Source organism: Erpetoichthys calabaricus, chromosome 7, assembly GCF_900747795.2.
Source record: "Erpetoichthys calabaricus chromosome 7, fErpCal1.3, whole genome shotgun sequence".
Classification (NCBI taxonomy): Eukaryota; Metazoa; Chordata; class Cladistia; order Polypteriformes; family Polypteridae; genus Erpetoichthys; species Erpetoichthys calabaricus.
In genome coordinates, this window is record NC_041400.2 from 61,812,506 (window position 1) to 61,838,728 (window position 26,223).

Here is a 26,223-nt window from a genome sequence, read left to right on the forward strand (position 1 = left end):
TGTATGAATTTGAACATTTTATCCATTGCCAGGGCAACCACAAGCACCCAGCGCTGCAGTGGCTTGCCGCAAAAGCAAATCTGAGCCGACCACAGTTGCGTTACAAACGTACAAGTAATTGCGTTACAATATTACTTGGCCACTAACCTGGCCATGACCCTGCCTAATTGCTGTGTCTGTGTATAGGTGAGTGGTAGATCCTGCAACAATAAATAACCGTGCTGTTCCTGTTTCAAGCCGAATAAAGCTGGTTTTGCTAAAGTACTGAGACTCAGTGTTTTGGGGTGCAAGACAGGGACTCACACGTCACAGAATCAATCCCCTAATATTCAAATATTTGCCGAATGTGAACTCCAAGCTTAAATTATCTTAAAAACCAGACAAAGACCACAAATTTAGTTTTTGTTAGACCTTTTTTTTATCAAAGAAGTTGGCTGTTTTTAACAGTTCTCTTAAATGCAGGTTTTTGTGAGACCACATAGCTCCTGAAAGATTAGATTAGGGGTCCCATTATACCAACATCTCTTTATGCTTACATTTCAAAACAGCAACATGAGTTGAACCACTTGAATGCGTGGCTAGCATGGAAATTTTGAACACTGACTCTTAAAAAGTAATTTTGGAATGAATATAGTACATAGTGCAAGCATGGAATTTGTCATTGAGATGAAGGGGGCCAGGTGACCCACTAAAAAAAGCATTTTATTAGAGTCACAACATTGCTGCTACATTTTTATATTTTATCCCAAGTCAAATATAATAAATTATGCATAATGTAAATGGACAATATAAAGTAAATCTCACTTACATTAACACATTTAAAATTTTGAAATTAGAAATGCACAAGTACTGTTAACAATGCTTAAGTGATAGAAAATGTTACTTTTTAAGTTTGTTTGCCCACTAATTATAATTGTAGCTAGCAAAATTAAATTTTTAAACAAACTAGAAAATATATGGATGGCATAACATTCAGTAGATCGCGCTGACTACTAAGGATCTGCTTACTGACAGGAGTGGCTATCGGATATGTTAAAGAGGAACGTGCTGTATACACAATATACAAGTTGAAAGAAGTCTAACTATTTCAATAAAGTATTGCTGTCAAAAGCATTTAATGGCAGCGACACTGACACTGCAAGCAGTTAAGCACTACATTAAACACATTGTTCATAATAAAAAGTCAGTGCCACTATGGTAATACATCCTTTGATCCAGCACATGAACTGACATCAGTGGGATAGACATTTAATTTAAAAACCATATCAGAGTTAACCAAAGAACAGCAAACAAATAGACAAGAAAAGTGTTCAATATTTTGAACACATAGCAATTGCTGTAGGCATAATATAAAAACATAATTGACCTCACTGGGCATTTTTTGGTACTGTGAAGGGAACAAAAGAGAATATACAAGTACCCCGTCTGGCCCGAGGTGGAAGTACATACCTTAGAAGAGCCAATAAGACGATCCACTGATATGTATGCATGACAATATAATATAAAGCTGCCTGACTCACTCTCACACTCATCTACAAAAACATGGCCCCTCGTCATATTGTTGAATTAATTTCACAGATTTTGACTAACCCAGCCTATGACTATACATTTTTTTACCATTGCACAATTTTTTTGAATATCCCTGAATGTTCTGACGACTGTTGTAAAAGATGATCTCACATTATCCTCAAGCACACCCTAAATAATTCATAGTGAATTCTGTGCTGGTAAGGTGCCTAGGCTCCAATGCAGCAAAGCAGACCCAAACCATAACATTTCCCCCACCATGCTTTACTATTGGTATTATGCTGTTTTGATCAAGTGATGGTACTGTGGCCAAATGTCTTTGCCTTGTCTGCCCAAAGCATATTGTTCCAGAAGTCCTGAGGCCTCATGTATAACACCATATATAGAATTCACAGTAAAATATGGCATATGGGCAACAGTGGAAATGTGAGTATGTACAAAAAAATTCAGATGCACAAAACCGTGCAGAAGCCAACTTCCACACACTTCAGCTCCATAAATCCTGATCAGCATGAAAAGTAACGCACATGCCTGCTGCCCCACCCTGATTCCTCCCAGAATTACATCCATTTGAATATGCAAATCAATATAAATAGCCCATTACATTCAACGTTTTGTGAAAAGACAATTGCAAAAGCATGAAAAAAAAAGAAAAAAAAAACTTCAGTGTATGTGAATTGGAGGCAAGGAAAAACATACTGTACTATTTATTGGCTTAAGCAGTGTTATAAGCAACAGAAGGAATGATAAAGTGATACAGCGTGGTGGAGACACTAGTTCAAATTCAGAAAGTTGCACAGTGCCCGAAATAAAGAAGAAGTGGTCAGATGTCAAAGTCAAAGTGAAAAGGCGAGTCATAGTCCACCGTTAGTGTGTCATACGGAAGCGTATAGGGCGCACAGAAAAGACAAAAAATTAGTGACACGGTGAAGAAAACAAAGGTTGAAATAATAATAATAATAATTCATTACATTTATATAGCAATGTAGACTTTAATCTCATAGTTTATTTTGTCATTAAAGTAGAACATCGTACACTTCATCTTAAAATCGATGTTTAACTTACTAGAGTTTTTCAAATCCCATCGTAACTAAAGTAGCATGTGTTCTGTGACCCACTCATTAATCACTAATCACTGGGCTTTCTCTTATGCCGACTGTCGTGCTCAGGCACTGATTGCCACACAGAATACTTTACATTCATGATATTACAGCTCTCTGAATATTTTAGAATAGTAAGATGTATACTTGACATCCTTTTTATGATGAAATGAATTAATGCATGTATTAAACATGTGGGGGCATGGTGGTGCAGCAGCAGTGATGAGCTAGCCCCCTGTCCAGGGATTGTTCTTGCCTCCCCTGTCCAGGGATTGTTCCTGCCTCCTGCAAGATGCTTGCTGGAACATGTGCAATCCTGAATGGAATAATTTAAAGCAGCAGTACTGTCTCTGTCAAATGTACCAATTCCTGTCCTTCCATTTTCTTTCTCCACGTAACCAATCACCACACAATGAGCTCTGTAATAAATGCAAACCAGCTGTAAGCTTAGAATGCCAATTCTTCAAAACTTTCTTTAGGCAGCGTGTGCTATAAATATCCTCCAGGGCTGAAAGCTGTATACTGATAATCCGCTGTGCTCTCGACACAATCTACCATCGAACTTTCTGATCAGCTGCTGTACAACTATGATTCCACACACAATGATGGCTTTAACAATGGGTTCAAATACTGTGAGTGGAGCACTGAGAGTAACAACACTAAAGCAGCTATGGTATTTGGAATAGTTTGTTCATTTCATGCACCATTATATTGTTACAGCATGATTACAATCATGTGAATTAAATTTGTAAATGATATGAGGTTAATTTCATGTATGTTCAATATTTAATAACTTCAACAACTCATCTTTTTTCATGGTAATTTTAAAGGCATAAAAATGGTCATCAAAATAAAGTGTTTCAAGAGCTGAACCAACCAGTAACATTTGGTCTTCTTTAACAATAACAGTTCTGATCTGGTATAATAATAAGAAGACTATATCTACTTCAGCACTTACAATGAAGTTAGGATGATGTTCAATGCATCCTTCATGTCACACAGAATTACCATTATTCCTGGATCTATTATTAAACTATTTTGGATAAAGTATGCATGCCATATAAACCTGATGCTTCTTGGCTAATGTTATGGTGTTATTTTGTAACTTTTCTGCTGTTACTTGAAGAAGCTATGTTTGGCTTCATTGCGCATTGACCACATGTAAACAATTGGAGCAATGTTTCTAATACAGCGGGGATAATGTATCATGAAGTGATGTTTGAGCAAAACATTTCTGTTAGGAAACAAAAAAATTAAGAGCTTATGATGATCAGAAGTCAGATGTTTTAGGTATATAGTAATACTTTTAGTTAACACTGGGGAAAATACAATGTTTGCTATCTGCAGCAGCAAGAATAGTAACTGCCAGTGCTGATCATGTCTATTGATTAACTCATAAAATGTTGATGAAAAATTCAGCAGAAAACACCAAGAATGAACAGCATTAGGGCCAAGATCATTGCTTCCATCATCCTGTTTAACAGTTGGTGGATGATTCCTTTTTTCTGTGTAGCCATAGTTAAATGAGTGGATTCTGCTATGTAGTTGTGCAGTTACAATATTAACTTGTAAACCCTGCAACAAAAGTTTTATATTGTATCGTGCAACTCCTTCTAAAATATCATGCATTATAATCCATTGAAAAAACTTCTGCAATATTAAAGAACTGCGGAGTATTCAGCAAGCATGTGTGCTTACTACCATACACATAAGGTAGTATTGGGTTTGACTGTACAATCTTACAATGGTCAACATGCATGCTTTAGATCCATAAAGTTATATGTGGGTCATTCTTCACAGAACACCAACTGAAAATGTTTCTATTTGGAAGGACAAAATTAGTAGCAATTTCATAGGAATAAGGGGAAATTTCTAACAGTAAAATAAATTGCGCTGTAGTTTGTGAACATTGTAAAAGAATGAGTCTCAATACACTGCAAAGGTTTGGGGCAGCCACTCATATTGTCACTGGCTGCAAAAAAGGGTTTTTAAATAAGCACTGATGTGCAATTAATGGACTTCCAGATTGAACTGATTAAGTTAAGCAAAGATGGCGGCTTTATAAGCTGAAAAGCGGAAGTGCTGTCAGTCTGGGCGCCGCAACCAGAAGTTACATCAGTCTGTATGCCGGAACCGGAAGTGATGTTGAAGCAAGCAGGTTTTCCTGTATTTGGCCTGCAAAGATAACAGAGATAGGTTTAGTGCACCCCGCCACCCCCTGGCCTGGCTGTAATTACCTCCACTTTGTCCATTCAGCTCCCTCCTAGTCGCACGTGTGTGACAACATCCTTCTTTGATCCCATTGGTTTAGTGGTCTCAGTATCATCATAGTATAGCTGGACCTTAACATATTTTTATTTGGATGTGTTTTCACATGCAAGTCATTGTCTAAATCAAAGTGCACAACATTTTTGGAAGGGTGACCTCACCTCAGCATATCATTGATGTTTGGGTTCTTACAAATCGAGTTTAATCTCTGCAATATTTGAACATAAGTAAACTTATAGGTCAGAAATACTCAGCCCCTGTTGACTTATTTCTTCTACTGTCAAACTTAACACCATATTCTTAATGTTCAGGTTTTACAATTCCCCTGTTCTTAAAAAGTATGTGTTTTGCTTAGATAGAGAATTAAAAAGATTTTCAATATCAGTAAAAGACATTTCAATTTTGCTTCCATTTTGGGTGCTCTATTAAGCCAAACACTGCAATACCCTCTCTTTAACTCTTTTTAACCTCTTTAACCCTTTCTTCCAATGAAGTTACAAATTCACTGACAGTGAACAGTCCTATATATAGCAGACACAAACCAATTTAAAGTGCTCTTATTAGTTTTTTGTAAGATAATATATAAAATTGAAGCCACATTAACAATAATTGACTGTATATCAACATCTGAAACTACACAGTCACTATTTCCTAGATGACTATCAGGAAAATTAACATGTGTTTCAGTGTTTAAAAACATTTCCTTCATGAGCCCTATTAAGATGTTTCCTAAAACGAGAAACTTACAAAATTCAAGACAACAACCTGACTGGCCACATCTGAGATATAATTTTTTACCTGATCACAAACCATGAATTAACTTTAAATGTCTAAGAAGACGACAGCACGGTGGCACAGTGGTAGTGCTTCTGCCTTGCATTAAGGAGACCAGTTCATGTCCTGAGTCCTTCCAAAATAATGTACTGATGAATTCCCGATGGCAAAGGAGGTATGGTTGTCTGCTTTGCTCAATGGCATCGAGGTGCTCTTGAATACTGATTCCTCCCTGAACATGAAAAAGTGTTAGCTATGTTGATTACTTGGCATAAGATTACCCCAGTTTTTTCTACAAGGATTTAGGAAATTCTAACCTACAAGATCAAAGAGGACACTCCTGTTTTTTTAAACTGGTCCTGTAACCAAACGGACAAGTTTAGTTAAACTAATTTTTACTGTGTCAAAAGTTGTTTTAGGCATTAGTGTCTCACTGACTGTTTTCTGGACTGGACTGGAAGCATGTTATTCTAAATCTGTCACTACTTGCCATACAGGTATACAATATCTTGATGTACAATATCTTTTAAAAGCTGACATACAGTGAGTATTATAAGTAAATCAGAACAAACCCTTTTGAAGATGACAAGATGCTTCTTTGTTTCAGATGTGAACATTTTACCAGGGCTCTGTGTAGCGCTGTACAGAAGGAAAGAAGACAAGTTGCTATCCCAGTCTTAACATTGTTCCAAACACAAAACAAGTGATATAAAGGCAACACATGAACAGACAAAGAATACACATTTCAGCAAATTACAATGTTAAAACTCTTCTTTTAAGAAAAATACACACAAACAAACACAAAACTGACTAAACTAAAAGTCAAAATTTACTTATATCATTGGTTTCTTCATTCAGTGTGCTGCTTGGCTAAGCTCCCGAAGCTCTGTAGAAGAGAAAAGTGTCTTGCTTTGCTCACTGATCTTTTTTTCCCTTATGCTCTCTAAAAACCTAGCAGATGTTTCATCTCGAAGTAGCAAAATAAAGTCCTGCTTAACCTGGAAAATGTACAATGAAAAGAAAATCAGGTCTGTTATTTTTAACTTTCAGCAGTATTTTCTGGGGTTTATGCCAAGTTAAATTAAGTAGTTTAGCAAGACGTTTTTATCGTACTTTATATTATTGATGCATTTATACTTATTACCTGTTAAAATGATTTAAGAAGAAAGACAAATATATTCAATCTTAAACTAAACAAATAAAAAAAAATCTGTGGCTTGTCTTATTAACTTACCAATTTTACAGACAGCACTTCACTGAACCTAGTAAGGTCCAGAACCATTTTTTGGTGATAATCAAATGTCATTCTTATCTTTAATTCAACAGTCAGTCATTTTCCAACCCGCCATATCCTAACACAGGGTCACGGGGGTCTGCTGGAGCCAATCCCAGCCAACACATGGCACAAGGCAGGAACAAACCTCGGGCAGCCCACCGCAGGGCACACACACACACACACACACTAGGAATAATTTAGGACCACCAATGCACCTAACCTGCATGTCTTTGGACTGTGGGAGGAAACTGGAGCACCCGGAGGAAACCCACGCAGACACGGGGAGAACATGCAAACTCCTCCATAGGGAGGACCCGGGAAGCAAGTCCAGGTTTCCTTACTGCAAGGCAGCAGCGCTACCACTGCGCCACCATGCTGCCCTAATTCACCACTATCTTCTTCTGAAATGTACTTCTTCAAAGAGATGGCCTCTTTACACAACTTGTTAGTTAATGCATGCTCCAAAGTTGATAAAGCCCCCGTTTCTGCTGTTGTCCCACCACCAGTAACATGCAAATGCTACCACCTCCTAGAAGCACTGTTTCTTTGGATGTTTTTGATTTTCCAGGTTGAATAACGTTGACCACTTCCAGGATCAAAGTTATGTTCACTTGGAAACTAAAATGGGACAATCATGTCAGCAGGAAAAGAAATCATCAGCTTCTACTCACATTTGCTATATTGTTGTTATTGTGCTCTCAAAAATGTAAAGTGAGAAAAAAAAATCTTTGTTTCTTTTACTGGGACTCTGTTACTAACAATACTAACCTGATAGCAGATTATTCCAATAATTTATACAAGAAGTACCTTCTTTCAGGGAAAAAAATAAAGTCCGTTTTTGTAATACGTACACACTTCTTGTGTCCTTAGAACTGTACCTTGCTGAGCATTTTTCACTCTGCAGACAAAGATAAAGATAGTTACATGATAATTCTTATTATAAAAAAGGTATAATATGAAACTAAAAATTAAATTTGTAAAAAACTAGCCAGCTGTAAGAGTAATAGGGCTGGTTATAGGTAGGGCTTATTTTACTTTCAACCGCTGATAATTCAAGAGCACGGACTTAATTCCAATAAGTCCAATAAGTAATAATTAACTCAATAATTTATAATCAATAAGTATTGGGAACAATCTGAGAGAATAGCACAAACACACACAAATATGTTACAAATGTTTAACTTTTGCAGATATTAATTTGCCTCTGTTGTGCCAAACAAATGGAAAAATCTGTAACTACTTCTATTTAGACACTAGTCTAGTTTATTGTTAATATTGCGTTCATTTTTTGTAAGTTGTACCAGACATGTTAATTGCCTAAAGCAGTCATGTGCAATAATATCTTACTCACGAGTGTGGGTCATGGAGAAAAACAATTGAAATATTGAACCCACCCTGGGTCTAAACAAGCTACATGACAAAAAAATATATAAATAATTTTTTTTTTAAATATTAAACATGCATTAGTGTAGACTTAATCATAATTGTCAGCCACTATTTATCAATTTATCAATATGGGTAATATGGGACAGTGTCATCTATTCCTTCCTTTGAGCTTACTGAAAAAAAAGTTATAGAAACAAGTTTTAAAAGTAGTGTAACACACACTCACTGTGTTTTGCAAAGCTTATTTGTTGACAACAGGTTAAATTTTATGGCTAGTTTTTAAAAAGGAAACACTTGTCATGTAACCATAAGAAACAAGAGATATGTTAACTATGATTTTTTTTGTCTTTCTCAGTTTAAATTACAGTATGTTTGAAAGATCACCAGTTTTCAGGTCAATACAAACTGACTGTACCATTAAACTTGACAGTTAATTCAAGTAGACATATGGATGCTTCTGTAAATAAACTAAGGAAATGATATAAATGCTTTAAATCTACAGGTTTGTTTATAGTTCAACCTCCTTTCGCTTGCTATCTAGGTTTCTGCTTAATCCGTATAAAATTAGTCATTATGCCTTTTTTCCCCCGCAGCCCCAGTGAGGTGACAGACTGATCTGCCCTCCTATGCATGTGTATGCAGTGGAATCAGCCTGCACCTCAATTAACCATAGTTTAAAATGCACTCACTTATACCTGCATAAGAGTCCTGCACCTTTACGGGGACGCGATTATTTAAAAAATTGTCCCGCACCACAGACCACTCAACACGTGTGTATATATATATATATATATATATATATATATATATATATATATATATATATATATTATACACACACACACACACACAAGTACATAAATAGACTCAATCCTGACAGTGCAGAACAAATAGAATTTTACTATAAATTACATCTACTGTTATTTTTATTACATTAATGTGCCAGGTTTTATAAATGATAATTAATTATACTGCAAAAGCTATTCCTGTTGATAACATATTCTCAGAAAAGGTGACAGCCAAAAGGGCCTTGCCTCTTTCTCAACGAATTGTAGGAAATTGGGAGGTAGGAATTATTGGCAACTAAGCAACTAAAGACTGATTCCGAGTTAAAGTTCCACTTCTTCATTTAACACTTAAGTGTAATACGTTCATTATCCGTACCTCGACTACAACAGAGTCAAAAAGAGTTGCCTCTGTTTTTTTAACACTTAGATTTTTACTGTTCAATCAGAAAAGACTACCCACTTATCCTTATATGTAGTTTCGTTGTCCTTTGAAAATTACCGGGCTCCTAGAACTTCTAATGCTTTTCTTTTTCAGTTTTTCATTTTTGCATATTATCGTTTCCGCAGAATCCTCTTGAAATGCTATCACCTTCTATTTTATGAAAAACTCTTCTCAGCACAGACCACATCCAACAACTACCAATGACTTTTAATATGTAATTGGAAAGCTTTTACTTTTGTGTCTTTGATTCCTGTATTGTGATAAAAGCTTTTTAAAGTTAACATCAGGATTTTCCACTTTCTTCATGTCTCTCCCTCCCTCTCAAAAATTTCTGTTTTAGAAGTATAGAGGAAAAGAGGAAGGCCTAAGAGGAGGTTTATGGATGTGGTGAGAGAGAACATGCAGGTGATGGGTGTAACAGAACAAGATGCAGAGGACAGAAAGATATGGAACAAGATGATCTGCTGTGGTGACCCCTAATGGAAGCAGCCGAAAGAAGAAGAAGAAGAAGAAGTATAGCGATTTAGCTCTTTAATTTTGGCTTTTTGGATTTCTCTCTTGGATTTGTGATTTGGCTTATGTTAATAGACTACTTGTTTTTATTGACTGTTTCCATTGTTTCATTTTCTTAGTTTGGATTATCTTGTAATTTAATAATTAATTTGCTTTTACAGTTAGTTTAATTACTATAACATTGTTTTGGGATTTTTTAATTATTTAACTTACAAAAATGTACATTTTGGGTTATGTCTTTATGTTAGTAGTAACAGTGTCATTACTAGTTATAATAGAATTAGCATTGTCATGTGTACAGAGTGCAGTGAATTTCTTACTTGCATGTCATGTTTAACTTAATTTTCTAATAATCCTATAAAGATATTTTGTAGGCTTCTTTTAGTTAGGGTTAAAGGTTTTGGCCTTTTCTTCTTGGGTATATTACAATTTGGGAGAGATGATTAATTTTTTTATTTGTTCCAGGAGATCTTTTTCTGCTGATATATATATATATTGTGTGTTCTTTGAGGATTCATGTGTCACTGAATATTAATATGTGAATTCATTACCTGTACATTTATAATGTGGTTATGAACCAGTGAACATTATTTTATTGTTTAATTATAAGTCTATCACAGTGGAGTGTCCTTCAAGAAGGAAACATGCATCACAGCACAGATTCTTTGCTTTATAAACCAGTGTGGCATTTAGTTCTGGATGACCTAATGAAACAACTTCAGCTTTTAATTTGTTATTTAAAAGCAATTTTTGTGTTGGCCTTGGTACAATTTTGTAAAATTTGGCTACATTTTGGTGGCTTTACGCCTTCTAGTTCTTATATGGTTTCTAGTCTATATTTTGGTGTTCATCTTCCTTTAGATTATTGTATAACTTCAATTTGAACTTGTGAACATGTATTCTGGTTGTTGACTTCAGAATATCCTATTTTGACATTAATAACAATTTTACACTTTGGTTATTGCTTTTCTGGATTAAGTATTCAATCCTCAAGGAACTTCAGTGTGTGTCATCAAAGGATTGAAGGTCATTTGGTTTATAACTCATAGTACTTCCACTCTTCACCCCGCTAACAGTTTTGATTCCTGTTTTGGTGGCAGCATCTCTCTTGATTCTTGTGTCACAGTGGTACACCTTTTGATTTTGTTTAAAAGTTCAGATTTTGTAAACAATGTCTGTCTGTTCACCTTTTAGATACATCCATGATTTAGCCATTTATTTTTGTCTATAATTTCTTTGAGTTTCAACCTCTAACCTTGCTATACTTTCCCAAAATAATGTGTATTCTCCCATTCTGAGTTTCCAGCCAATGTGGAAGGTTACTTTTCTCTTGTCATTAGGCAAGTCAGGGAGGTCAGCCAGAACTAAATAAGTTTGAGGGTGTCACCTATGCTGAAGTTCGGCAGACTAACCTTAACAAAACAGGGTAAAATTCAAAACAAGAAATGGATAATAGAGAGCTATAAATATTGAATTTACTTGCAGCAGGTATTGTATTTTAGAACATGCTGCTAATAAGCAATTTGATTAAAAAGAATGTTTAAAAACCTAATGACACTCAATGTCCATTTAAATGTGATTTTGTTCCATTTTTTTGATGTACAACATGAGGTATTTTATCTGACAGACCATAGCCTCCATCCTTTTCATGATGAACTCTTGGGATTATGTTTCTCATCTGTAATTACCATAATTAATCCCTTTGTGTTGTTATGTAGAATTCTATTCTCAGGCTACCTTTTCTCTATCAGTTCACCTGTGCCTTTGAGCCCCTAAATCTGCTTGACATTCTAAATTAACCCCACTTATCTCATCTGTTCACTGCAGCTTTATACTAATCACCCTTGTGTCAGCTACCACAATTAATGTTGCTGACTGAAGCACCTTTACACTCCCAGACCTTTAAAACAGGTTATTATATATTTTTCGGAATTTGAACAGTATGCTTACACAAAGGAATGTAAAGGATTAATTCATAAACTAACATCACAGCCCTTGAAATTCTGCAAGTGTGAAATTATTTAATAATATATTATCAATGAAGATGATTTTCTGTAGCTTTCTTTTTGTATCAAAAATTTTTGATATTATTATTGCAAATCACAAATTTGGTTGAATGCATAACATGATACTATCTAGAAATTTCAAAAATAATTGTGCCTAAACCTTCACGTTGAATCAGATGACAAAGTTGAATCAGATATTCTGGAAACACTTCTGACACTGCACTGAGCTACTGGCTGGATTAAAATACACACTGTTATAACAAATCACATATAATAATGTACTTAGAATTTCAGAGGATGTCAAGAAATAGCCTCCTTTAAAAACTACTGTAAAGATATTATAATTTGAAAATTCATTCTGTGAATATATTTTTATTCTGTGTTTTAACTACTACAGTCACAATTTATGAGAAATTAAGAACCGCGTCTAGTCTTCCTTGATGACAATTACATTTATTTGAATGTTACAATTGGAGCATTGGTAAGTTATATAATTAAACAGTGGGTTAAAGGGGGAGAATATTCAGACACCTTCACTTTCGGGGGGGGGGGGGGGGGTAAACGTTAACATTATTCAAAGTCATTGTCTGTTTTTATCTGCACTTTTATTACTCTTTAATTTAATATTGTTTTTTGTATCAGTATGCTGCTGCTGGAGTATGTGAATTTCCCCTTGGGATTAATAAAATATCTATCTATCTATCTATCTATCTATCTATCTATCTATCTATCTATCTATCTATCTATCTATCTATCTATCTATCTATCTATCTTTCTGCACACTCTATTTTGTTGTAGATTTTCATTTAACTAAAAAAATTTAATTTTTGCACATCAAAGCACCAAGTGAAAATATGTTTTCAGAAAGGTTTGCAAATTTGTTAAAAATCAAAAACTGAAATCTCTCATTTCTATAAGTATTCATTCTTTTTGTTGTAGTCAGGTGCATCCTGTTTGCTTTAATTCTCTTTGAGGTGTGTTTAGAACTTGATTGGAGACCACCTTTGGCAAATTGAATTGCCTGGACATAGTTTAGAAAGGCACACACATGTATACAGGTCAAATACCATTATAGTAAATACCGAAGTAACACAATTTTCAGAATAACAAATACTTTTTGTTGGCCTTCATTTTTAAAAAAATGCAAATTTCACTATAATGGATGTTTATTTGACCACTGAAGATAATAACACAATGCAAAAAATACTTCATGCTGCGCCTACACTTTCACAGAGTCTTGGGAACCCTCTAACATACTGTCTCTTTCTTGTTAGACCAAAAGAAAGTGACTATCTGTTGCAAAATGTCCAGTCTCTGCCCGGTGAGAGATCATACACATAGCCGAATTCTGAGTCAGTGCTTCACCAAGCCTGGGTAGTTGTGTCATGTGCAGATACTGTACTGTTCGAGTTTAATAGGAAAATACAGGTACTTTATTACTGCATAGAGAAGGCAGGTACAGCTTAAATACTTAATTCAAAATAGGAGCTGTTATTTCAGCACTCATGCGCACAAGAGATAGGAGCCACAACACAGGCAATCGACCTGCTTTAGCTCCCATCTTCAGATCAGAAGAACACCAGTGGCTTGGAATCACTCCTGTGGCAGGCCAGGAGAGTGTGAGTAAGAGCAGATCAAAACCCAGTGTTAAATTTCATGCAACAAACATGTTACACGGTAAGCCTGATTCTGCAGAGGACAACCAGTTATTTTGCCCTTGGTTTACTGTTTACCAGATGTAGGAGAACACCTATGGAGCTGTCCTTATGTCACTGCCATTAGAAATGGCAAATAACCAGCGACCTCAGTCACAATAGTATATGTATTTTCCCCATATTTGCCTTAACAGAATTTCTGTTAAAACAAAATATTTTTATGGTCCCTTGAATTTTTTACAATGGGATTCCACCTGTACAAGGACCCATAATTCACACTGCATATGGGGACAATAATCAAGCCACAAAGTCCAAAGAACTTTCTGTAGACCCCCTGCAATAAAATTCTGATGAGACTTACTTCAAAACAAACCATTTCTAAAGCTTTGAGTGTTCCTGGGAGCACAATGGCCTCAATAATTTTGAAATGGAAGAAGAACCACCAAGACTCTTACAAAAGTTGTCTGTCTGGCCAAACTGAGTAACCAGGCTAAAAGGGCCTTGGTCAGGTAGGTGACCACGATCCCAATGGTTACTGTAACAGTGACTCAGAAGTCCTCTGCTGAGAAGGCATAGCCTGTCTGAAGGTCATCCATCTCTGTAGAATTTAATTATTCTAATATTTATGGTAGAGCTGCTAGGCGAAACCCACTTTTGAATAAAAGTCATATGAGGGCCTGTTTTGGAGTTTGCTAAATAGTATTTAAAAGACTCAGAGAGCATAATGAAAAAGATTCTCTGATCTGATGAGACATAAATTGAACTCTTTGGAAGAACTGGTGAAGACCAGGCACTGCTCATGACCTGTTTAATGCCATCACAATAGTAAAACATAGCAATGGCAACATCATGCTAAATGGGGTGCTTCTCAGTGGCAGGGAAAAGGAAACTGGTCAGAATTGATGGAAAGATGAATGCGGAGTGTACCTGGAAGAAAACTTGCTCCAGAGGGTAGTGACCTCATAATGTAGTGACTGTTCACCTTTAAGCACAATAATGACCTGTAGTATACAGCCAAGAAAATGCTAGAGTTGCTTCAGGACAAATCTCTGACTGTCCTTGAGAGTCCCAGCTATAGCCCAAACCTAAACCTCCATAGAACAGTGAGAGACCTGAAGATGGCAGTTTATGGATGCTTCCCATCCAATCTAATGGAGCTGTAGAGGATCTACTTAAAAGAATGGTATAAACTGCCCAAATCTACAAATACAAACACTTGAAGCTATAACTACTGCCAAAGGGGCTTCTACAAGGTACTGAATTAAGGGTCCGAATATTTATATGAATGAGAGATTTAAGTTTTTTATTTTTAATAAATGTGCATATTTTTCTGAAAACCCAGGATACACAAATGAAGGACTTATTTATATTAATATGACAAAAATGTAGTCATTTGTTATAAAAATATACCGTATATACTTGTGGATAAGTTCTTCCTTGGATAAGTCGGGACTTGAATTTACCGTATAATTTCTGATATTTTATAATGTCGGTCATAATCGAATGCAGAAAACTCATGCTATTGGTCCTAGAGATTATGATATGCTAACAGCCACCTGAGAGAGTAACCGTTTTTTCTATGTATTGTACCTACATGACCACACGGTAATACCCAATCTATTCCGAAGCAACATTTGCACTGATTTGTGTTTTTTGTATCTCACACCCTCATACACCTTTATCGTAAGAGCATCCACTATCTACGATGGAGCGTTCGATCAGAAGAACATATACAATACAACACAACTTTATTTTGTATTGCCCAAAATCACACAAGAAGTGCCGCAATGGGCTTTAACAGGCCCTGCCTCTTGACAGCCCCCGAGCCTTGACTCTCTAAGAAGACAAGAAAAAATACTTTCCAGGTAGCTTGGATGTGCAGTAGGTGTCAAAAAGAAGGGGATCAATACAATACAATGCACAGAACAGAACAAATCCTCAATACACTATATAAAAAATAAAAACTTTACAAGTATGGAGCAGAATTTAACAGTAGATGATATCACATAATATGATTTGGATTTGTTTAGAGTCCTGAAGACCTCAGCCATCAAGCTGCCTTTCCCATTTGGCCATTCCACAGCTGAGTCATCGCTGGTTCCAGCCAATCTGAATGAAAGGACCCCTCTACCCCATGATTCCTGCAATCCTGCATTAGGGATGACTTTACCTTAGGCAGGCAAAACAACTTGGCAGGTGGGCCATGGCACCAAGTGCCACATTTGAGTACCGAGAAGAGAAACAGAATAGGTGAGGTTTAGTAACAAATTATAACTATCATGTTACTTATGTTTTAGTGCTAACGACTAACAACAGAGATGCAGTCTTTACAGTTAATCAGCAGCTCTAGTCAGGATATCCTAAACTGAAGTAGTGAGTCTTCAGTTGGGATTTAAAAGCTGAGACTGAAGGGGCATCTCTTATAGTAGCAGGCAGACCATTCCACAGTTTAGGGGCCCTGTAAGAAAAGCTTGACCTCCCACTGTTATTTTATTAATTCTTGGAATCATTAGCAGACCAGCATCTTGAGATTTTAATGTGCGCTCCGGTTTGTAAGTAATGATAAGATCAGACAAGTAAGCCAGACCTTGGCCATTTACTGCTTTATATGTTAAAAGGAGGATTTTGAAATCTGCCCTAAACTTAACTGGGAGCCAATGTAAGGATTTAAGAACTGGAGTGATGTGTTCGTATTTTCTTGTTCTTGTAATAATTCTTGCAGGAGCATTTTGGATTAACTGGAGGCTGTATAAAGAACAGTTTGAACATCCAGTGAACACAGCATTGCAGTAGTCAATCCTACTAGAAATAAATGCATGTTTATTTAGAAAACGCCTTAACTTCCCAACATTTTTAAGATGGAAGAAACATGATTTGGACAACTTTGTAATGTGTGCTTTAAATGACATGCTAGAGTCAAAGATAACTCCTAGATTGCGGGCCGATTCAGTAAAATTAATGGTGATTCCAACTGAGTTAAATAATGACAAAATATTGTTGTGATCAGCGTCATTCCCTCCAACAATTAACATCTCTGTTTTATCTGTGTTTAAAGACAAGTAGTTCTCATCCATGCACTCCTTTAATTCACTAACACAACTAATTAAAGACAACATCGAAGAAACTTCATTTGATCTAAATGAAAGGTATAACTTGGTGTCATCTGCATACAAATAAAAATTAACATGTTTCCTAATGATAGATCCAAGTGGAAGCATGTAAAGTGAAAACAGTAAAGGTCCCAGTACTGAGCTCTGCGGAACACCATATCTCATTTCTGTGTATAATGATAGAATACTGTCAGCACATTTCTGTACATATTGGAATCGATTTGATAAATAAGAACTAAACCAAGCAAGCACAGTACCTGTAAGAACAACATCATTTTCTAGCCTGTGCAGTAAAATAGAATGGTCAATGGTGTCAAATGCTGCATTTAAGTCTAACAACATCATTACAGTGGAGTTTCCTTCATCAGAGGATATCAGAATGTCGTTTACATCTCGCGTTAGTGCAGTTTCTGTACTATGACCAGTGCGGAAAACAGACTGGAATTTCTCAAATAAATTGTAATCTGTAAGGTTTGACTGAAGCTGATTGGCAACTACTTTTTCTAGTATTTTAGAGAGAAAGGGTAAATTTGAAATACGTCTATAATTATTAAGTATGTGTGGGTCTAGGTCTGACTTTTTAAGTAATGGTTTAATGACTGACACTTTTAGTGCATCAGGTACAGTGCCATGCAATAATGAACTATTGATAATGTTTAGAATAGGTGCTGCAAGAACATCCATTGCACTTTTTACTAGTTTTGTTGGCATTGGATTTAGGGAACAAGTAGTGGGTTTCATTTAAGAAATTAAAGTTAAGACTTCCTGCTCAGTTACAGGATTAAAATTACTACAGTGCTGAATGCAATGTGAGACAGGGTCTGCTAAGCTAGTATGCAGTTTGTACTGTAATGTTGAGATCTGGGATCTTATATTTTTAATTTTCTCATTGAAGAAGTTCATAAAGTCTGTACTGCTAATAGCTGTTGGTATTTTGCACTGTAGATCTGAATTCCCATTTGTTAATTTAGTCACTGTTCTAAATAGTACCCGAGGATTTTTATTATTGCTATCTATTATTGTAGAATAGTATTCTGAGCGAGCTTTAAAGCAAGCTTTTTTATATTTTTTAATACTGTCTGTCCATGCAATTTGAAAGACATGTAGCTTTGTTGTTCTGAATATGAAGCTGGTTTTAAATTAAACATCGTTAAAGTAGCAAAAGAAATTGGTAACAGCGCTGCTGCAACAAAATTTGATGCCTCTGAGAAACTGATGCGAGATTGGAGGAGGCAAGAAGATGTTAAAAAAAATAATTTAAGTGTCGCATTTTTGAATGGGCGTATATGTCGGGGACTGATTTTATGATTGATTTTTCAGGTTTCAAGACCCCACTTATACGTGAGCATATACGGTAAATTTGAAAGTAATATATCCCAAAATCACACTCAGATCTGCTCAATCCAATTTAGTATCACAGTGGACGGAAGCCTATTGTGGTGGCGTAAGACTCAAGTTAGAAACCAGTCCTGGATTAAATGTTGGTCTGTCATAGTACCTGCTAAAACATACTCACACTTACATGGTATCAATACAGTGTCACCAATTAACCTAACATACATGCAGATGTGTGGGATGGTGCCCGAAGCTGCAATGTGATTCCTGAGTGAACTTTTGAATTAAAGTGGCCCATCGCCAAAGCACAAGCCCAAAACTGCTATGCTGACGGTGTATCAAGATACTAAGAAGACATGATTCACCAGCGATTGTGTGTCTGCTTATATCCCTCCAGTGATATTTTTACAGGTAGCAAAACTTAACACCGGCTGTTACAGACTGAAATCAAAGGCTTCTTCTTTTTGGGCATATATACTATCAACATGGCACTGCCAGATCTAAACACTAATGTGGCAAATTGCTCGCGTACTAAAGTGACTTTAGGTGCAGGTAGAAGTTCCATTTTACTTCTGGTGCCAAGCAGAGTTGTGTTGCGGTGCAGCAGTCTATTCACCAGCGAAAGCACTGTGAAGAAACTGTCTGTTGTTATGGTTCTGTTTTTGTCCAGAAACGGCTCCTGTTGTTTTCCAGATTTCTTTGTTGTCAAAGTGCAAATGCTGCATGGTAGTGTGATAGCGGTCACGGAACATTGTATCATTGATTGCCAGTACAAAAAATAGTTCTGAGCAGGCGTCAGCCACAGCAACAACTCTGGTCATCGCTGCTCTTGTGAAAAAAATGGAGATAATCGCCATTAACTCAGAGAGGGAGAGGCAAGTTCGTTGAACCACATGAACGTCACTGACAGAATAAAACTGAATAATAAAAAAGCACTAACTTTTACAAGTAGCCAAAATTTACACCAGGGGGGTATTTTCCGTACATCACTTAAATCATCCCAGATCAGATGCCTCATCTTGGATGAGTTAATGCCAGTGAAACTCATCTGGGATAAGTCGGTTTTTCAAACGCAGCCGTGTAGTAGATTAGTCTAGCTGGATCTAATCATCCAAGATGAATGCACGCACCCGCGATGATTGAAAAACCCATATATATTGAGTCTAGAAAACATGATCAGCAAGTCTTTGATAGGCTGTAACAAAATGACGAAAGAACGGGCGCATTTTTTTTCACACAAGCGGAGCAAGAGAAAATTCGAAGGAAATTTCAAGATTTAATATGCACAAGGGGTAACACTGCAAAAGCAGCCCAAACCAGGAAAGACGGCTGGCAAAAAGTGGCCGACAAATTAAACTCTAAGTAGTGTGCACTGTACTTACTGAATGCATCGTTTCATTTCATATGTGTCAGATTAATTAGATAGATAGATAGATAGATAGATAGATAGATAGATAGATAGATAGACAGATAGATAGATAGATAGATAGATACTTTATTAATCCAAAGGGGAAATTCACATTTAATATATTAAATATGCATGTAAATTCATATTTAATATGTCATAATTCCAGATCAAACGTGAGCACAAGGAGAACATGGGAACAGGTTAAAGTGAAGTACAAGAATATACTTCAAACTGGTAAATATTGGTATATAACTATTTAAATAATTGTTGACATAAAGAATCATATTTAACATAAAAAACATTAATTCTAAAGCTAATAAGAAGGCAGACAAGCAAAAAACAGGTGAAGGTCCACGCGGTCCAGACCTAACCCCTGCAGAAGAGTTGGCTATCCAGCAAAATGCCCATCGCCCTGTTTCTGAGGGCATTCCAGGGCAAAGCTCCTCCTCAGAACCAGTGGCAGAATGCAGTGGTCACTTTATTTCAGGTAAAGGATGGTCATTGCATATATTTGTCATCAATGTGTGCCATAGGTATGTCCCATATACCCTCTTTATTGTTGGGTTGGGTTAGTTGCAGATAATGTCATATCCCTAGAACCTGTGTCTGACCAATGAGATATTGATGAAGGTCAAATATTTGATGAAGACACTATGTCTGATTATTTGGATCTGCGTACAATCCAGTGTCCCAATCACATTTGGAAATCCTGGGTAATGAGAATGTTAGGCTTATTGTGAGATTCTTCATGGAACTGTGGGTGTTTTTGCCTGTGTGTTACCTACCTGCAATGGCATGAAACGCCTCTTTTATTGTCTGCACACACAGGTGTCCAGAAAACACTATGAAAACCCGAAGGAAATATTTCAGAGCCAAACAGACTTTACGAATTGCCTGGCAAACTGCACTTTTAGATAGATTTTCCGCATCGCCTACAGTATATAAGAAAAGTTCCGCTTGCAAAAAACCTCAAAGCAATGCATACTGTTTGTGTGGTGGTGAGAGCCCGACTTTGCCTAGTTTGACTTCGAATATAAGGTGCTAATACAATATTTGCCCTCGGCTAAAGCAGTATTTTTCGAAAAGAATTTCCTTCGGGAGCAATAAAGGATCTTGCCGAGCGCGCAAAACCCTCTCTATATGAAATTCTCAAGAATTGGAGGATACAACCTTTAGTGGTGCAGAGTCCAAGTTGCTCACTGTGTTACCCCAACACTTAATCGTTCAACTGTCCATGGATGCACTCTGTTCCCCGGACACTCATTCCCCTACAGAAGTTCTGTCAAATTGTTGACTCCCTGTCAGCGTCTCTTCGTTGTTCCTTTTTCTTCCACTCTGGGCTCCTTGTGTTGCTGGGACCTAGGCACGCCTCATTTCTCGTCTGTCAGCTTTGCTGGGTCCTTTCATGCAGATTCCCTCTCTTGCTGAACCCACATCCGGCGTCTCTTTGTGGAGCTGTCTCTTCCTCCCTGGAAGTGTTGCCGTCCTTGTGCCTCACGTCGTGCCAGCCAGGTACCCTTGTCTGCCTGCAAGCCCCCTGTGCCCTGTCCGAGTGTCTTGGCAGCGTTTCCTGTGGACTCTCCCTCCCTTGCCTTCTGCTGGCCAGCAGTTTATATTTACTTCACCCCTCTGTTGTCAGTCCTGGACAAACAGTTTAATCAATGGCACATCTAAATTGCCTGGGTTTAACAATTAATAAAAACACAAGTTAACAAAATGTATGGTTACCAAACATTAATAAGTACAGATATGCTGATTAGAAACCAATATTTCCAAGCCAGGTAAATACAAACATTCTCTAATTCCAAACTTCAAAGCAGTGACTCCCTTGCAGGACAGCAAATACCACTAATAAGTACAGACAGCCTTTTAACTTCTCACCCCCCAGTCCCAACAGTGGGTGCCTAATGGAACCACCCAGTGCACAAAAAAATGTAAAAGTGTCCCCCTCTGACACGTAATTTCCAAACTATTCCAAATACCACGGCTGCTTTTAGCGTTGTTAATCTTGGTGTACCACTCATATTTTAACTCACTGTATCTAAATGTGGAATCACAGCTCTTCAGCATCTGATTGGAAACAGGATTATCGGGATACAGCATCTAGCACGTGCTGCTATACAATTACCTCACTTTAAACTTGCCCTGCAGTTGTAATATTGCACAACCTGAGCCACTTATGCTTACATATTGCATATTTTTTATTGTTTTTTTATCATATTATTATTATTATTATTATTGTTGTTGTAATTTTATTATTTTATAGGAAAATAAGTTTATGATGGATTTGCATATTGAATCTCATTGTACCATTCAATAACAATAAAGGAATTCAATTCAATTCAATAGAAGAGTGTATTTACAGATGATGATGACTGGGTTCTAAATTGATTTAGATTTCCAAGCACTATCTACTTGGAGTTCTTGATATCATTTTAAGATGAAATGCAGTAAAGTATATATATTACATTATACAGATAAATTGTTAACTTCATTGTGGTAGCAAAGAGCTGGCACCCCATTCAGGGATTGTTCCTGCCTCACGCTGTATGCTTGCAGGGGCTGGCGTGACCCTGGATGGATAGATGGATGAAATAATTACACATGTACTACGAAGATATTTCAGTGTTCCAAAAAAGTTTTGAAGAATCGGCATTCTAAGCTTAGATATGGTTTTACATTTAAAGAACTTATTGTGTGGGGATTGGTTTCTTGGAGAAAGAAAAGGAAGGACAGGAATTGGAGGTTAGTATGTTTAAAAGAGACAGTACTGCTGCAATAAATTATTTAATCGAGGGTCGTGCACGGCGCAGCAAGCATCTTGCGGGAGGCAGGAACAATCTCTGGACAGGGCGCCAACACGTTGCTACCACTGCACCACCGTGCACTCATGTTTAATACATGCTTTAATTCCTATCATCCTGAAAATAATATCAAGTATACATCTTAATATTTAAATTTTTCTGAGAGATGTAATATCATGAATGTAATGTATTCTGTGTCCCATAAGAGAAAGCCTGTTTAAGATATACAGTACGTACATAGAAGATATAGAGTACATAGAAGAACACATAGAATATGAAGCATTTAACATGTTGTTTTAGTTACGATTGGATTTGAGAAACTAGGAAATTAAACAATTCTAAGATTAAGTTTACAACATTTTAGATTAGATTAGGTTAGATTATTTGTTTATAAAAGTACATTTAAAACAACAGAGTTTGCACCAATGTGCTGTACAAAGAAGCATTGAAGTAAACACAAATCAAACAATCATGAAGAAGCAGTATAAAAAGACAACCAATTATAGCATTCACCACAATAACATTATACATAGTGAAAGGTGGAAGAAAACAAGTAGGTCTTAAGACGACTTTTAAAAACCTCGATAGAGGATAAAGACCTGATGTGAAAAGGCAAGTCATTCCAAAGCCTAGGAACAACAACTGAGGAAGCTCTGTCTTCCCCAGACTTTAGCTGAGATCTTGGAACTACAAGGAGAAGTTGTCCAGATGACCTCAGTGCTCTTGGTGCCACATAAGGGTGAAGGAGGTCACAGATATATTTTGGAGCAAGACCATGCAACGCTTTAAAAACAAACAACAAGATTTTAAAATCAGTGCGACATCTCACCAGTAGCCAGTGGAGAAAGGCTAAAATGGGGGAGATATTATCCTTTTTTCTTGACCCAATTAAGAATATAGCAGCAATGTTTTGAACCAGCTGAAGGTGCAACAGAACAGATTATGGCAGACCCACATATAAGGAATTACAATAATCTACGCAAGATGTAATAAAGACATAAATGACTGTTTCCAAGTCCTCCTGTGATAGAAAGGATTTTAGTTTAGAAACTTACTGTACCTCAGTTGGTAAAAACTGGACCTTACTACCATGGAGATTTGTTTTTCAAAACTTAGTGAAGGATGACTCCAAGAAGGTTACCTAGGTTCCTGACATCATTATGAATCATTGCTGTCAAGAAGCATAACTAAGTGCCGATTTCAACTGCAAATGTGGTAGGACCAAAAATAATGATCTCTGTTTTATTTTTGTTTAATTGTAAGAAATTTTGTGCCATCCAATATTTAATGTCCTCAAAGCATTTCAATATCTTTTTTACAGATGAAGTGATGTCAGAACTAACTTTGAGGTACAGCTGTGTATCATCAGCATAACAATGATATGCGACATCATGTTTGTAAAAAATGTCCCTCAAGGGAAGCAGATAAAGGGGAAATAGAAGGGGAGCCAGGACAGAACCTTGTGGGACACCATGTGTGAGAGGAGCTGGCTGAGAGAAATTCCCAGTCTATGTTAACAGACATAGATCTATCTTTAAGGTAGGACTCAAACCATTTTAATGCACAGCCTTGAATCCTACTTCATCCTCCAGCTGTTTTAACAGAACCCAATGGTCCACTGTGTCAAATGCCGCACTGAGATCCAGTAAGACTAAGATTGCAGAAGAGCTTGAGTCCAAAGTTAATAGAATATCATTTGTCACCTTCAGCAAAGCCGATTCAGTACTAAGAAGTTTTTTAAAACCTGACTGAAACACATCACAAACATTGTTATCCTCCAAATATGAAATTAACTGCAAAGAAACCACTTTTTCCATAATTCTGGATATAAATGGGAGCTTAGAAATAGGCCTATAGTTTGAAAGAGTTGTAGAGTCAAGTGTTGGCTTCTTCAGCAAAGGCTGAACAATTGCATGTTTAAAGTTTTCTGGCATTATACCAGATTTTAGACAGTTGTTAATAATAGCCAAAAGTTCTGCTTTAATGACAAAAAAAACTACGAGACTGAACTGGACATTTTGACCTTTTTTTAACAATGTCCCTATTTTTTTTCTTTTCTCTATACCATAATATGCTTCAGAAATAACACTCAGACGGTGGGCAACAACTTGCCTTTTTACGGAGAATTTAATATCTGACCACTACTTTTTTATTTCGGGCAGTGTGCGACTTTCTGAACTTGAATTTTCGAGTTTCTCCATCACTCTTTCACTCGATCAGCTTCTTTTTGTTGTTTATACCACTGCTTAAACCAACAAATGGCATGTTTTTCCTTGCCTCCTCTTCGTATTCGCTAAAATTATTCTATTTTCCCTGTGCTTTTGCCATTGTCTTTTTACAGGATGCTAAACTTAAGGGACTATTTATATTGATTTGCATATTAAAATATGCAAAATTATGGGAGAAGTCAGGGTGGGGCAGCAAGTGTGTGCACGAGCGTTACTTTTCACGCTAACCATGATTTATGTTGCGGAAGTGCATGGAAGTTGGTGTTTGGACGGTTTTGTACATCTGAATTTTTTTTGTGTGTACTCACATTTCCACTTTTGTCCATACGCCATATTTTAGTGTGAATTCTACGCCCGTCGTTATGCATGAGGCCCCTGATATTTTAATTTTAGAAATTACTCCAATCTATTTTATATTTATCCCTATTTTAAGTCTATCTCTGTAAAATTAAACTTGTTCTCAAGTGCATCAGATATAGTAACTGATCAGACTTTGTTATTGCTTATGCCTGAATTAACCATTACTTATATTTTGAAACTGCATCCAGTTCTCTCTCAAAAACAACAACAACATTTATTTATATAGCACATTTTCATACAAAAAGTAGCTCAAAGTGCTTTACATAATGAAGAAAAGAAAAATAAAAGACAAAATAAGAAACTAAAATAAGACAACATTAGTTAACATAGAAAAGGAGTAAGGAATACATGTCAAAACACTCGAGAGCTTTGCCTTGTGCTTCTGAATATTATGAGCTGAGCAACACAAATATCTGGTAAATGTGTACGTTTTGAAAGACTAAATACATTTAATTTTGAAACTAACATATGGAGCAGCTTATTTTTGTAATCATTTCCATTTCCTTAAACTGTAGTTGGCATTGTCTGTTTGGAGTTTGGGCCACATACACTATGGCTTTCCTCCTACATTCTAAAGACAGATTAGATTATCTGATGGCTCTGAATTGTCCCAAATGAGTTTGTGTGAATGTATGCAAGTGTGGCACACAAGTTAGGTCCTGTCTTGCACCCAGTCCAACTGGGAGAAGTCTTTCTCCCTGCTGCCCTAAACAGGATAAGGCAGTTATAGAATGGGTGCAAGGCTTGTAATCAGAGGAGAAAATGCTGTATTAAAAAGTGATTAATCTTGCTGTGATTTCTCATTTCTTAATTCAAATGCATAAAACTACAAGTCTAAACAATTACATCTGACAGCTGATTGGTCTCATCATTGCACTGTCAAAGCATGTATGAATGATGCTTTTTTATTTCTGAAGAAATTCCAGAATTTGATAAAAGTCACAATAATGAAAGCCTTTTTAGGCTGAATGTGCAGCTTTATATTCCCATTTTATTAAATTAAACAATGCAGGCACAATTCACACAATCTCATGTCGAAATTCATGCCCTGTTGATAATTCTTAACCCCTTGTGTCATTTTTTCTTAATTGTACAGGTTGGTCTCTTTGGTATTCATTCTTGGGTGGTTCAAGCCCACCCCTTACCACTGACAACAGACAAATCAATTCAAAATATCCTTGGCTGCTCAAAAGAGCTTTTCAAAAACAGCTAGTTCCCTCTCCTATTACCTAATTTGTGCCAG